The following is a 13,465-nucleotide window of genomic DNA, read 5'->3' on the forward strand; positions in this document are numbered from 1 at the left end:
ATAAGATATGCTCTACAATCCATACAGAATCCTGGTCGATCTCCTCTGTACCGTCTCTAAAGCTACCACATCCTCCCAATATTAGGGCCACCAGAACTGAACACAATATTCCAAGTGAGGTCCAACTAGGGTTTTGCAGGGCTGCACCATTATGTCATAGCATTTGAACTCAACCCACTTCCCCGTCTAATGAAAGCCAATTCACCCTATACCTTCTTAACAGCCCTATCAATTTGCTTGGCAACTTTAGGGATTCAATAGCCCTAAAGATCCCTCTGTTCCTCCACACTGTTAAGAATCCTCCTACTAACCCTGTATTCTTCCTTCAGATCTGACTTTCCAAAGAGAATCACTTCACACTTTTCCAGTTTCAACTACATCTGCCATACTTGATGAATTTGACAAAGATGTTTGATGAGAGGAGGGTGGTGGATGTTGTCCATGTGAAATTTAATAAGGTGTTTGACGAGGCTCCTCGTGGTAGACTGGTCTAAAAGATTATGTTATATGGCATTCACAGTGAGTTACTAAGTTGAAATCAAAATTGGCTTGATCAGAGAAGACAGAGGGTAGTGGTGGAGAGATGTTTCTCTGACAAGAAGTCTGTGACAAGTTATGTTCCACAAAGATAAATTCTGGGACACCTGTGATGTATGTTTAAATGATCTGGATAAAAATGGAAGTACTCTTATTGGCATGTTTGAAGACAACATGAAAAATGGTGGAGTTGTGGATCATGAGGAAAGTTGTCAAATAATACAGCAGAAATAAACGGGTTGAAAATTTGAGTGGATGAAATGCAGATGAAGTTTAATCTAGAGAATTAAGAATGAGGTGATGTACTTTAGGAGGTCAAATGCAAGAGGAAAGTATACAGTAAATGGGCAGGATCCTTAGCAACACTGAAGTACAGAGAGATCTTGAAGTACAAGTCCATAATTCCCTGAAAGAGGAAACATAAGTGGTAAAGAAGGTGTGCCTTCATTAGTCAGGGCACTGAGTCAGCAAGTCATGCTGCAACTGTAGAAAACTCTGATCGGTCACGTTGTGTGCCATTCTATAGGGAAGATGTGGAAGGTTTAGATGCAGCGCAGAGCAAGTTCACCAGAATATTTCCTGGATTAGGGTGTATTAGCAAAGGTTGGTCATACTTGAAATATTTTCTCTGGAAACTCAGAGGCTGAGTGGCGACCTGACAGAAGTATATAAAATTATGAGAGATGCAGGTATGGTAAACAGTCAGAATCTTTTACCCAAGGTAGAAATAGCAAATGCCAAAGGGTATAGGTTTAGAGTAAGAAGGAATAAGTTTAAAAGGGTTTTGCAAATCATAAACACAAGAGATTTTGCAGATGCTAGAAATCCAGAGAAACACAAACAAAATGCTGGAGGTGCCTAACAGATCAGGCAGAATCCATGCATGTGATTAAACAGTCGATTTTTTGGGCCTTGATGATTCATCAGATCTACAAGGCAAGATTTTTATTACACAGAAAATAGTCATGCCCAGGAGTATGCTACCAGGGGTGGTGATAGAAGCAGATACAATAAATGTTCAAGAGATATTTAGACAGACACATGAACAGGCAGAAAATACATGAGTATATACTATGTGCAGGCAGATGGGATTTGTTAGATTTTTCATCATGGCTGGTGCAGACATGGTGAGCCAAGAGATCTGAGCCTGCACTGCAGTGTTCTATGCTTTATGCTCCAGTAGCTTGTTTTGTTATCGGATTTGTCAGGAAATGTATTTGAGGCTTGATGCAAATGTAGAGCAGTGGAGATGAATTAGCAGTGAATAATGACTTTAGTAATAAATACCAAAATAACAAGACACAAGGGGGCCACAAAACAAAAGAGAAACTATACTTAACATGACAATGCAACAGGCTAACTGAAGTTTAGAGACAAACGGCTGAGGTTGGCTGGTTTGATGCGTGAACAAGGATTGTGAATAAGAGCTGGGTTTAAATAGGCTGCAGGTGATGAGTTGGAAACGAGTGGCAGGTGACTGCAGTTAGCTGGGTAAGAGAATGGATAACAGGCTTAACAAAAGTGCTTGAATTCTCAAGTATTTTTAAGCATTTTGCGCTTATGTGCAGTGTTCTTTCAGTAAAAGACTGAAGACTTAATGTAGCCAAATGCTTGAGTAGTATTGACCACTCAATCCTAATAAAACTGTCATAGGATCTCTACACTAAACATAAATTAAAGTTTGGAAATGCCATAGAGACAAACAGAATGTAGCAGTATTAGTTGTCTTCTCATTACAGGAAAGTCTTAAAAGAAATTCTCTCAATTGACAAACCTTTTTAACAACTAATAAAATAATAGACTCTAAATGGAAACTAAGCTAAAGTTGTCATGCAAATTGAAATTACCATTCACATAAGATCTCCATTATGAACCAAATGTTGAAAAGGGAAAACAAAACACCATAAAATACAGCCTTAAGCTGTTCTCCCAATTTAAATATTCCTTTGATCCCAGGAAATTTCAAGTATATTATTGTACTGGGCACCATTGGGAACTCCATCCTGGCATTTGTCTGATGGCTTCTGGAACAGTTGCATTACCAAAACCAACTCATGCTGCCTTCAGAGCTTTTGCTTCATTAACAAATGCTTTAACTTTTATAACTGTAAAGTTAACATACTGATAGAAACAGAAAATAGTCACTGTGGTTTTATTTTTGTTGTGTAAGAATGGGAAAGACTCTGAGCCTACTCTGCTGCAACTTTCAACAATTCAAAAACCTTACATACATGAGGAAACTAAGATTTAATTGTGCAATTTTTGCCTGAAAGAGCAGGGACATTTTGCAAGTGACTTACAAGATGATGCTCATCACTTGATAGTTAAAGTATTTGCTCTCAGACAAGAGATTTTGTGGCTACAAACAGGACAACAGGATGGTATATTACCATCCAGGTACCAGAGTTCAGGATGACTCCATGCAGAACAAAAACCTTCTCATGGGGAAGGGTAATTAGTCCATGGCTATTGTACACATTGGCACCAGTGGATCAGGTTGAAAAAATGGATGAGGTAGTGCAGAGCGATAAAAGCAGGGCCTTGAGGGATGTAATCTCTGGATAACTAGTGTTGCAACGTATTATTGTGGGCTTGACTTGGAGGACAGGGCAGAGGAATGTATGACTGAGCAGCTGGTGCAGGAGAGGGGTGGATTTACTTTTTGGATGATTGGGATCACTTCTTAAACAGATATAACCTGCAGAAGAGGAATGCATAGTGCCTGAACTGGCTGGAGACCAACATCCTGGCAAACGGATGTTTTGGTGCCAGTGTCACGGATCTACATGTGTAAATAAAAGGAGCAAGAGTTAAGCATGGCATGAGAAAAATCTTTATGAGGTGTGTGATGGAAATTTGACACACACTATGGTCTTCAAGAGGGAATTGGATAAATAGTGAGAAGTTTGCAAAGCTACAGAGAAGGGGCTGTAGAGAGTTGGAACTAGTGAGATACTCTGGAGAATCTGGGACAAGTGGCCACCTTCTGTGTTTTAATAACTGCGCAATTCAGATTGTATAGCCCCGCAGGGAAAGGATCAGCTTCAATGGCATTCTCTTGCTGCAGTAATGAAAGGCAAGGGAAACCATAGGAATAAAACAAACAGGATAAATCTCAGAACCACACGTAAAAGAAAACAGCATGTTGTTTTCAGATAAGCTTACATTAAAAACATTTAGATCATGGCAAGAATGCATTTTCCTTCATTACATAGCTTCTTTCAATTCCTGATGACAACATCCATTTCCGTTGTTTCCTTTACATGTATCTCTCCGGCTCAAGCAGTGTTTTCTGCTCCACACCATTTACAAAACTTAGACCCATCAGTCATCTATTTAGTATCCAGAGACTATTTCATAATAAAAAGCTTTTGGCTCTTCTGCTCTGCCATTTTTTGTTGGAAATACTGATTCATTTTGCCATGCTCAGTTTTCTATATGAGGGGTGATTGATAAGTTTGTGGCCTAAGGTACAAGGAGATGCATAATCACTAGAAATGCACAAGACTAGAAATATTTGAGTTAGTCTCATAAACAGCCTTAAAATACTGTCCCACATTATTTGTCCATTCTCTGCACAAAATTATCAAATTTACAACTTAGAGCTTCTATCAATACCTCTTAGTGCAATTGCATTCTGGGTTTCCCCATTTGTAGACTGACAATTGAGCTGAGTGCTGTCATAACAACCGCCTCTTACAACCATTTGATCAGCAAGACCACGGAGCTGATTATTGAATTTTGGAGGAGGAAACTAAAGGTCCATGAGGCAGTCCTTATTGGAGGTTCAGAGGTGGACAGGGTTAGCCACTTTAAATTCCTAGGTGTTACTATTTCAGAGGAATTGTCCTGGACCCAACACACAAGTTGAATTGCAAAGAAAGCATGGTAGCTTAGGAGTTGGCTTGATATCTAAAACTTTGACAAACTTCTATTGATGTGTAGTGGAGAGTATATTCACTGGCTGCCTCATAGTCTGGTGTGGAAATACCAAGGCTTTTGAATGGAAAATCCTATACAAGATAATGAATTTGGCTCAGTACATCATAGGTACAGCCCTCACAACTATTGAGCACATCTACATGAAACGCTGTCATAGGAAAACAGCATCCATCATCAGAGATCTCCAGCACCCAGGTCATGCTCAATTCTCACTGCTGCCATCAGGTAGTATGTACAAAAGCCTCAGGATTCACACCACTATGTTTAAGAACAGTTACTTACATTTATCTTTCAGTTATTTTTTATTGATCCTGTTAGTTACTACTCTGTAGATTTGCTGAGTATTCCTACAGGAAAATGAATCTCACGGATACTTTGATAATAAAAGTTTTTTTGAACATTAACTTTTGAACTTTTGAATTCCACTGCAATCTTTTGTCATCATGAGTGAGTTTATAGACTACAGGTTTAGGGACATCAAAGATCTACGCCAATTTGAAAACCACAATAAACTGTAGATGTTGGAATTGGAAACAAAACAAAAAGTACTGGGAGAACTCAGCCAGTGAAGCAGTATCTGTGGAAAGAGAATCTAATTAATCCTTCAGGTTGAAGATTGTACATCAGAACCAAGCTTCATCAAATCTTTGCTGACTTTTTCCAACAACCAGAAATAGAGATTTTATTTAAGACAAATAATTACACTGACTGGCCACTTTATTAAGTACACTTGTACACCTCCTCATTAATGCAAGTTTATAATTACAAATCATGTGGCTGCAACTCAATGCATACAAGCATGCAGACATGGTCAAAAGGTTCAGTTGTTGTTCACCACAATAGGGAAGATTTACAACAGAGAAGATTTACTAGAATGTTACCTGGATTTCAGCACCTAAGTTACAGGGAACGGTTGAACAAGTTAGGTCTTATTCTTCGGAGCGTAGAAGGTTGAGGGGGGACTTGATAGAGGTATTTAAAGTTATGAGGGGGATAGTTGACGTGGATAGGATTTTTCCATTGAGAGTAGGGGAGATTCAAAGAAGAGGACATGAGTTGAGACGTAGGGGACAGAAGTTTAAAACACGAGGGGGAATTTCTTTACTCAGAGAGTGGCAGCCGTGTGGGACGAGCTTCCAGTAGAAGTGGTAGAGGCAGGTTCGGTATTATCATTTAAAGTAAAATTGGATAGGTATATGGACAGGAAAGGAATGGAGGGTTATGGGCTGAGTGGGGTCAGTGGGACTAGGTGAGAGTAAGCGTTCGGCACGGACTAGAAGGGCCGAGATGGCCTGTTTCTGTGCTGTAATTGTTATATGGTTATATAGAAGAAATGTGATCTAAGTGACTGACCATGGAATGATTGTTGATGCTAGACAGGGTGGTTTGAATCTCTCACAAAGTGCTGATCTGGGATTTACATCCACAAAAGTCACAAGAGTTTACAGAAAATGTTCAGAAAACTGAAAAAAAAACATCCAGTGAGTAGCAGATTTGTGCCTTGTTCATATGAGAGGCTAGAGGAATATGGCCCGACTGGTTCAAGCTGACAGAAAGGCAACAGTAACTCAAATAACCACATGTTAAAGCAATAGTATGAAGAAGAGCATATCAGAATGCACAACATGTTGAACCTTGAAGTAGACGGGCTACAGCAGCAGAAGACCATGAACACACACTCAGTGGCCACATTCAAAGTGTCCATTGCACATATTATCTATTTGAAAAGGACATGCATTCAAAGTTATAAGGAAAGAGGAAGATTATCTAACAGGGAAGATAGAGTTATGAGGAGGAGAAGATCAGCTGGATTACTCTTCCCAAAAGGTTCCTTCTGTATATTGTAAAATTTCAAGTTCCTTGAACTCTAGTTAGGCCACACTTGGAGTACTGTGTCAAGTTCTGGTCCCTTCACTGGATGTGAACTGGAAGGATTTGGAAACATTGGAAAGGGTACAGATGAGATTTACCAGGATGCTGCCTGGTTTAGAGAGTATGGATTATGATCAGAGATTAAGGGAGCTAGGGCTTTACTCTTTGGAGAGAAGGAGGATGAGAGGAGACATGATAGAGGTGTACAAGATATTAAGAGGAATAGACAGAGTGGACAGCCAGTGCCTCTTCCCCAGGACATCACTTCTCAGTACAAGAGGACATGGCTTTAAGGTAAGGGGAGGGAAGTTCAATGGGAATATTAGAGGAAGATTTTTCACTCAGAGAGTGGTTGGTGCGTGGAATGCACTGCCTGAGTCAGTGGTGGAGGCAGATAAACTAGTGAAGTTTAAGAGACAACTAGACAGGTATATGGAAGAATTTAAGATGGGGGGTTATATAGGAGGCAGGGTTTGAGAGTTGGCACAACCCTGTGGGCTGAAGGGCCTGTACTGTGCCGTATTGTTCTCTGTTGTCCATATGGGCCACAGAATACAAGCAATGGTAATGTTCCAGCCCTAACAGACAAAGCACCCGACCAAAGTGTGGCTTCCAGAGCCAGCCTGGTAACAGAGGTGGCTCTGATAAATGCTCAGGTTATTGAAGCAGTCCGACCACCAGTCCCTTACAGCTTCAGAAAGGATTCAGGAGGTTTATATTATTCTCAAGACTCTTAATGTGCTTATAATGCAGTGTGTAGCTCTAAATACATATTAGGTCCCAAAAGACAAGATAGACAGGACCTTCCTACGTAACTAAAGCACTTACTCAGAGTCCCAAAGCTAATCAGACCAGCAAGTCTGTGCCAGCAGTTCTTCCATAGTAACAACATTTGTTTATGTAACATTTCCTTAAAAGCAGTGGTCTCTGCCTTAGTCACTTTCAGATGTAAAATGTTTCCCCATGTTCCTGCATAAATCTTCAATTTTCTTCAGTAACATCAGGGTATGCAGCAACAGTTAAAGTTATCCAGTTTAACGTGCATTTAATATGCTCAGTGACCCCAGGTAGCCCCATTTCCCTGATGGTGGCTCCCTACCCATATCTGTTCATTGCAATATGCACTTTTAAAATGATGGTAAACCAAGGCCCTGATTGCATTCGCAGATGAACAAGAACCAGCTCGTGGCAGTATGTTAAAAGACAGAAGAGCTTTTTGCCCCAGCCTTCTGGCCCATATTGGTCTATCAGCCAACTTTTAACAAATATATCTCTGTTATCACATTGTTGTTTATATGCACAAATTGGTTGTCATATTTCTCCCATTATATCACTGACTTCATTTCAAACCACTCTGTTGGCTACACACTGCTCTGAGGCACCTCCAGCCATGCAATTTGCTCCAGGCATGCATGCCTCCCTTTGAGTCCACCACATTACAGCAATTGATTGGTCAGCCAGGGCTGCAGCTGGAACACTCCTGTCATCAGGCAACCAGAAATACATTGACAACCCAATAAGGTTCTCCTGAGGCCTGCTTCACCCTTTACAATTTAACTGCAACTGCCAGGGGATTCTTTTTCCCCCCCAGAGGTCCAGCTCATCTAATAGAACATAGAGCACAATAACTCAGTACAGGCCCTTCCACCTACAATGTTGTGCCAACCTTTTAACCTACTCTAAGATCAATCAAACCCTTCTCTTCTACATAGCCCTCCATCTTTTGCTAATAAAACATAGAAACATAGAGATCTACAGCACATTACAGGCCCTTTGGCCCAATATGTTGTGCCAAACATGTAACCCACTCTAGAAACTGTCTTCCCTACCGCAGAGCCCTTACTTTTCTAAGCTCCAATGTACCTATCTAAGAATCTCTTCAAATACCCTATTGTATTTGCCTCCACCACCATTGCTGGCAGTGTATTCCACGTACCCACCACTCTCTCTGTGGAAAAACTTAACTCTGACATCCCCCTTGTACCTACTTCCAAGCACCTCAAAACGATGCCCCCTCGTGTTATCCATCTTAGCCCTGGGAAAAGGCATCTGGCTATCCACACCATCAATGCCTCTCATCAGAACATTTTGTTTTCCCTTGTGGAAAAAGGTTGGAAATTTGAATTGCAGATTGAAAATAACGCACACCAGCTGGGAGGATCTATGAAAGGAAGAACACAGACATGCGCTCTTGGGGCCCTGGGCTCATGCCCATACCTGGAAAAAAGCAACTGTGAAAAGAAGGAAGTTAGGAAGAGTGGAGGGTGCCTCTGTATGGTCTGAGGTGGGTAGATTTCTTACCTCCATCTGCAATAATGCCTGTGAAAGAGATTAATGCTCCTGTCTGCAGTGGGACAACTGACAGCCCTAAACTGGCTTAGCGTCTCGGAACTACTGGCCGATGGAGTCCAACAGTTAGACACAGACCTGCAATAAGCTACTGCCCTTCTAACCCACCCTCCAACTCACTACCTGCCTGCGTAACACTGCCTGATGGAGGGAGCGGTGAAGCCCGACATCGGGTTGAAGCAGTACACTTAGGTTGGTTAAATCATAAATCACGTGTGCAGCCAGACGCAGGTTACCCTGGTAACAACCATTCCGCAAACAGATGCAGGTTCCAGATAGAGGGTCTTTCTAGTTCACTGAGCCGCCGACTCCGTCCAGCTCTGAAAGTGAACGCGTGATTTTAAAGTTTGCTTGGAAACCCCCAGCGTTCACCCAGAAACAAGTAAGGGAAAGACCGACCCCCGCCCACCACCCTGCAGCATGGTGTTTTCCAATCAAACTCCAGAACTGAAGTTCCATGGGATTACGTCCCGGCACAAACTAGACCTCTGGGAGTACTGATGCAGCCAAAATAAACATGACATCTTGGATTAATTCTGTCCATGCTGTGTAGAGACTACGGAAGGAAAATTCTTTACAGGGTGAGACTGCGCACTCTATTGGCTAACCTTTTCAGCTCAGGTATAAAACTTTCCTCAAACTTTATTTTTCATAAGATGGGAAACAATAAAATTATAAAAGAAAAATCAAGTATGAATTTGGTTTGACATTTAAGTGAGGAATACAATCATTTTGACAAGCCTCACTAACTTGCCCACAGCCATCTCAGTCATTTTTATTGACCCGAGGTAGGTACAGTGCAGTTGCACTACCTCGTAATATTTGATTCCCAAACTGTCCCAACTTTAAGCCTTTATCTCTAAAACGTCCCAGTCGACTTCGGAATGCAGTAAAAATACAGACTTTCTTCCAAAATAATACCAGATCTGTGGTTCATTGTTGCGAAGGGAGCAGGAAGGTGATTCGGGATGTTTCTAGTTTGTGTTACTACGCGGAACAGAATGGGTTAAACCTGGGGAGGTGAACTGCGAGGAATGGGCAAGAGGACAAGACCACTGTTGGTGTGGCTAACCGGGTGTGCACAGCGGAACGTTCAGAGGGGTAAGTGCAGACCGTGGTTGGGTGGGAATGGGTAAATAAGGGATGACTTTACTGATTCAAACGGTCTTCCTTCATCAAGCTGTAGCTTATGACCAGTAAATTAAATTGGGTTTTCCCCGTACTGTGCAGCGTGTCCAAAGGCAAACTTCACTGACCTTTCAGACACACCGCCTCCCCTTACTTATTCAGTGCAGAGGCTGTCTGTCCATGGAGTGAAACAGTCAATGGACTTCCAGCATGCAAAAGATTTTCCTTCTCCTCGCTAATAAGGGAAGAAATGTTCTTCTATATAAAATGTTATCGTTTCATCACAGATTGCTTACAGCCTGGAAAGAGAGCTTTAGAGTGTGCAGAGACCCAGTTCCTATCCCTTAATGTCTTCCTCATTGCATCTGTTTGTCCGGTCCTTTCTTAAGGCCAACATTGAATGCGCCCCTACCAGCACATTCCATCCTAGATTCAAGATTCAAGTTTATTTATTTCATCTGAGTGAGTGAGGCCTCCGCTGGGCAGAGTTGACCATGGATATTGCATCTCAGCTGTCTAGATACACAAGCCTGGGCAGTAGGATATGGAAGGTAAGCAGTTGCCCATGTAGCAAGCTCCCTCTCTCCACGCATCTGAGGAACCCAAAGAAGAGCAGAGATCAAAACACTTTGGTACTTTCAGCACCGCAGGAAACATAGAAAACCTACAGCACAATACAGGCCCTTCGGCCCACAATGTTGTGCTGAAAGTATCCCTACCTTAGAAATTACTAGGCTTACCCATAGCCCTCTATTTTTTAAAGCTCCATGTACCTATCCAAAAGACTCTTAAAAGACCATATCGTATCCACCTCCACCACCGTTGCCGGCAACCCATTCCATGCACTCACCACTCTCTGCATAAAAAAACTTACCCCTGACATCTCCTGTGTACCTACTCCTCAGCACCTTAAACCTGTGCCCCCTTGTGGCAACCATTTCAGCCCTGGGGAAAAGCCTCTCATCATCTTCTACACCTCTATCAGGTCAACTCTCATCCTCCATCGTTCCAAGGAGAAAAGGCTGAGTTCACTCAACCTATTCTCATAAGGCATGCTCCCCAATCCAGGCAACATCCTTGTAAATCTCCTCTGCACCCTTTCTATGGCTTCCACATCCTTTCTATAGTGAGTTGACCAGAACTGAGCACGGTACTCCAAGTGGGGTCTGACCAGGGTCCTATACAGCAGCAACATTACCTCTCAGCTCCTAAATTCAATTCAACAATTGATGAAGGCCAATACATGGTATGCCTTCTTACCCACAGAGTCAACCTGCTCAGCTGCTTTGAGCGTCCTATGGACTTGGACCCCAAGATCCCTCTGATCCTCCACACTACCAAGAGTCTTACCATTAATACTATATTCTGCCATCATATTTGACCGACCAAAATGAGCCACCTCACACATATCTGGGTTGAACTCCATCTTCAACTTCTTAGTCCAGTTTTGCAGCCCATCAATGTCCCGCTGTAACCTCCGACAGCCCTCCACACTCTCCACAACACCTCCAACCTTTGTGTCAGTTGCCAGTCAGCATTGAACTCAATGTAGGACTGACTTAGGGACTCCAGCTCTGGATTCTTTTCTCTCGGGGTTTATTCTCAAAGCCTTTCCCATGACTGGGTATAGCCTCAAGGCAGCGGAAGTTTGAGATCAGTGTTTTCCTTCTCCTAGATGAGCACTCAACCATGGTTGATGAGCCCATCTGGCTGAACCGACTGGTTTTAAGATGCCAGTAACCTGCTTTGACCGTCGGTAGAAACAGTTCTGCCTGGCTTAGTAGCAAAGCCACTTGTGAAGGCCAGGAGCTGGACTTGGTTGTCAGATGCTATTTGAGGCACATGCCAGTGGGAGCATTAAAAAGTTAGTCGGAGATTGTCCCCATTACCACCTCCAGCTATAATAGGCTTTAAGAACCCAATATATACAGAGACGCGTCATTTGCAAAAACAACCAACAGACCTGAGAGTGTGCTGAGGGCAGCCTGCGAGTATCAGCACACTCTCAGGTGCCAACATAGCATGCCCACAATGCTTAGCAGAACAAAACAGAACACATTGAGCAACAAAACAACAGCACCATTCCTTCCTCACACCTAACCCCAAGAGTTCAGCCTCCGGAGGACACCGGTTCACACTTGAATCCAAGACACTCCCTGTGCAAAATGTTTTCTTGTATCACTAATCACCATCATTCAATACACGCTGGCTCATGGTCCCTCTGGCACTGAGGAACAATTTCTCCCTAGAGTTAAGTTAAGTTAAGTCGAGTCCGACTCTCCGTGACCTCATGGGTTTTCATGGAGAGATATGGAAGTAGGTTGCCAGGCCTCTCTTCCACTGTAATGTACCATGACCCCATGACTCTTTAAAATGTTTTAGATTGAAGGGCAAGGCCGGCAGGATAAGGGAACCCTGGCTGACAAGTGATATTGAGTGTCTGGTCAAGCAAAAGGAGGTATAAATCAGATACAGGCAGCTTGGATCACTTGAGCGTAGGGTGTGTCAGAGTACACAAAAGAAAGCACTCAGGAGGACAAAAAAAATGGGTCATGAGATAACTTTGGAAGATAATATAAAAAAGAAGCCTAAGATATTCTCTAAGTTTGTTAAGAACAATAGGGTAACTAGGGAAAGAATAAGTCCCAAAAGATCAGTGCAGTCATCTGCGTTTGGAGCAACAGGAGATTGGTAAAACCTTAAATGAACACCTTGTCAATATTTATTTTGGAGAAATTCATGGAAGCTAGGGAATTCTGGGAAGAGACTATATGATGTCCTGAAACATATTGATATTACAAGAGAGGAGGTGTTGGTTGTCATGATGTGTGTAGAGATGGATAAATCCTTGAGGCCTGACCAAGTTTATCCTTAGATATTTTGGGAAACAAGGGAAGAAATTGTGGTGGCCTGGCAGAGATTTTTGTATCTTTCTCATTGGTGAGGTACTGGAAGTCCAGAAGATGCCTAATATAAGAAGGGCAACAAGGACAAGTCAGGAAGCTACAGACAGACCGAGCCTCATACCGTGATGGAAAGGTTACTGGAAGAGATTCTGTGAGAGAGAGTTTGGAAAGTCAAGGATTAATCTGGGATAAGCATCATGTTTCAAAGATTGGAAAGGTTTAGGTGGGTATAGGTTTAGGAAAAGACAGATGTAAATACAGATAGAGAAATTCAGATCAGAAAAGAAAGTGATTTTTTATTAGATAAGGAATGATAGGAGAAATCCAATTACATTAAGGAGAATTACTATAGATTCCAGGTCCACAATAAGCTTTTATCCATATGTACTGTTTCTTTGTGGAAGTGAAGTGGAATTTGGCAGCAATTTCCATTTCACAACATTCATACTGTGTATTGGAACATTTTCAATGAGAGTTAATAGGATCATAGGAAAGTACAGCACAAAATTGGACCCTTCCAACCCCTCTAGTTCATGCCAATTGGGATGCCTATCTATGCACGTCGCAGTGCATTAGGCCTATATTCCTCTGCACCTGTCCAAAAATTCTTTTAACTGCAGTTGTATCTGTCTCTAGCTCCTCATTCCAGATATTCACCACATTTGTTCTGAGAAACTTATCCCTTCGATCTTCTTTAATTTTCCATCCTCTTATTCTAAACCAATGCACAT

General features: G+C 42.1%; 1 protein-coding gene across 2 annotated transcripts in view; it reads right to left on the minus strand.

Moving 5' to 3' along the window:
• The window catches only part of LOC132392753 (tigger transposable element-derived protein 1-like), an 81,292-nt gene that overhangs the window by 46,276 nt on the left and 21,551 nt on the right, over positions 1–13,465 (minus strand). The window contains exon 1 of one of the 2 annotated variants that reach the window (XR_009511638.1): positions 8,653–8,832. The exons of the other annotated variant lie outside the window; for it this stretch is intronic. The gene's annotated coding sequence lies outside the window, so the exon portion shown is untranslated. Of the gene's footprint in view, positions 1–8,652; positions 8,833–13,465 lie in introns of those variants that run through there. 2 annotated transcript variants of the gene reach the window in all.

This window comes from Hypanus sabinus, chromosome 4, assembly GCF_030144855.1.
Source record: "Hypanus sabinus isolate sHypSab1 chromosome 4, sHypSab1.hap1, whole genome shotgun sequence".
In the NCBI taxonomy this organism is placed as follows: Eukaryota; Metazoa; Chordata; class Chondrichthyes; order Myliobatiformes; family Dasyatidae; genus Hypanus; species Hypanus sabinus.